This window comes from Chiloscyllium punctatum, unplaced genomic scaffold (genome assembly GCF_047496795.1).
Source record: "Chiloscyllium punctatum isolate Juve2018m unplaced genomic scaffold, sChiPun1.3 scaffold_1911, whole genome shotgun sequence".
NCBI lineage: Eukaryota > Metazoa > Chordata > Chondrichthyes > Orectolobiformes > Hemiscylliidae > Chiloscyllium > Chiloscyllium punctatum.
Genome location: NW_027311644.1, coordinates 17,585 through 20,000, shown reverse-complemented (window position 1 = coordinate 20,000; position 2,416 = coordinate 17,585). Strand labels below are relative to the sequence as shown.

The 2,416-nt window shown below is 66.8% G+C and overlaps 1 non-coding gene across 1 annotated transcript; it reads right to left on the bottom strand.

The window, feature by feature from the left end:
- Nucleotides 1-1,796: 1,796 nt before the first annotated feature.
- LOC140475636 (5.8S ribosomal RNA) lies at nucleotides 1,797-1,950 on the bottom strand. The gene has a single exon (XR_011960137.1). It is a non-coding gene; the product is annotated as a 5.8S ribosomal RNA (ribosomal RNA).
- Between the last annotated feature and the right edge of the window lie 466 nt (nucleotides 1,951-2,416).

Genomic DNA, 2,416 nt, shown 5'->3' with positions numbered 1-2,416 from the left:
GCATTCACAAGCAACCCGACTCCAAGAAGACGCGATCTCGACCCGCCTCTCACCGCCACTGGCCTCACACCGTCCTCAGGCTAGGCCTCGATCAGGAGGACTGGGGCGACTGGGCACCGTCGAAGAAAGCGCTTCTGTACGCCACATTTCCCTCGCCCGTCAAGCGAGCGGGGATTCGGCGCTGGGCTCTTCCCTGTTCACTCGCAGTTACTAAGGGAATCCTTGTTAGTTTCTTTTCCACCGCTTAGTAATATGCTTAAATTCAGCGGGTTGTCGCGTCTGATCTGAGGTCGTACCCAGAGTCAGAGGATGGCCAGGCCGCACCGCCAGCGTGCGAATCCCCCGCACCACCTCTTAGTGGGCCGGCAACGTCTCACCGCGGACGGGAGTTTGGCCGACGCCGCGACGGTCAGAGAGCCAGCCACCCGCACGTCGCTCACCACCCTTGGCCAGCGATGGTGTCGACGAGTGGCCGCCCCTGCCGCCTCCAGCGCCGCCGCGTCCACGCGCGGGGACGTGCTCGGCGCAATTCCACGGGACCGGAGACCCTCCCCCGTCCACGGCGGGAGGCGAAACTCGGAAGTGCCGGCTGCTTACTCGAGCGGAAGGGTCAGCCTGATTCCTGCCTTGCCGGAGGCCCGGTCGCGGGGGTGACGACCCGCCGCCCGGGACGTGCGAGGCACCAGCAGACAGAGACTGCCCGACGGTCAGAGAGAGGGAGAGAGGAGTGCCGAGGCTCAAGTGGCGACCGGTCGCGCAGGCACGCCACGCACATCGATCGCCAGCCGCGGAACGGCACGGCCTTCAGTGGGGCCGGCGGGCGACGCCGCTCCTGAACCCAGCGGCCCCGAGCCGGACGAGTTGAGGAAGGCACGCCGACGGTGACAGGGTACGGAAGACACAGCGGTGGCCTTCTGGCGACTTGGCCCCCGACAGCCCGACGTTCCGCCGTCCTCCCGATGGCCAGGAGGACCGTGCGGGGGTCGGCCGACGGCGTGGTAGGTGTGCCTGCACGGTGACGGAGCACACACCACGCCCGCCAACCCCTCCGTACCTCCCGAGACCGGTGGCAGGACGGAGCGGAAAACGTGCGGACTGAACGGGAGAGCCAAGAGCCAGCGATCCACGCGCGTGCGACCGTCCAAGTCACAGCGTTCGACGAAAACCTCCTCCCTCGGCCAGGCACTCGGCGCCAGCAGGGGAGACAGGATCAGACGCCCCGCCGGCCACTTAAGGCCGAGGACGAACCACGAGACGGGCGGCTGCAGCAGCGGGCGGCCTGCAGCTCCCAGCACTCTCAATCGATCAACCATCGAGTCGGGTCAGCGTGTCAAACCGGCGAGCTCCACGGTCAGGCCGGCGGCGCACCAGCACCGGACCTCCGCGGCTCCCTTCACTCTTTCCACTGCCAGCCAACCGAGAGACGGACCCAATGCGGACGTGCAGAGCTTAGGCAGACCCCCCACTGGAGGCTCAACACTTCGTGGCAGCTCCGTGTCCCAGAGACCAGGAGGGTTGGCACACACACACAGTGTGAACCACCGACAGCCATTCTGGGACCGGTGACAGCCGTGCTGGCCCCACTGCCACGACACAGACGGACGCCAGGCCGCGCTCCCCGGCGGGGGGATGGCGTCGAGCCTGACGAACGGAATGTGCAGGGTGGGGGGGAAAGGCCAAGCGCTCCGACGCCGGAGGGCTCCGGAGTCTGAACTTAGGGGGACAAAGAGGACGGGTCCTCTGCGACACCCCAGCCGCGCTCTCGCCAGCCAAGGCGAGTGCGATTGATTGCCAAACGACCCTCAGACAGGCGTGGCCCCGGGAAGAACCCGGGGCCGCAAAGTGCGTTCAAAGTGTCGATGATCAATGTGTCCTGCAATTCACATTAATTCTCGCAGCTAGCTGCGTTCGTCATCGACGCACGAGCCGAGTGATCCACCGTCAAGAGTTGTCTGAGTTTGTTTTAGGTCTCTCCCTCGCCAGAGGAAAGCGACCCGGACCGCACATACGCTCCCCACCTTGAGCTACAGCCACCTGCACGCCGGCGTGCGGGCGGAGCAGGGTGGCGTGAAGCGATGGGGAGCACCATCCTGGTGCGGCCCGCAGAAACATACGTCTATTGGGGGGAGGAGGACAGGGCGCCCAAGAGGCGATGCGTGCCCCAACGCACCGCAGCGACGGAGGCAGGATCACCGCCACCATGTCGCCCGCCTAGTATCACGAGGCGTGCAGCAGCTTTGCCCTAGGAAAAGCAGAGGCGGGAACGGGCACCGGCCATCGGTTCGGCAGCGTCACTGACGCGTGCACGTGGCGGCGTGTCGGCGAGCGGACTTCCTGCGAGGAGGCGGGGGCGGCACTCGCCCGAGCAGACGCCCGCCCGGCCCAGCCACCGCCGAGGTGGACTGGGAGTCGCGGC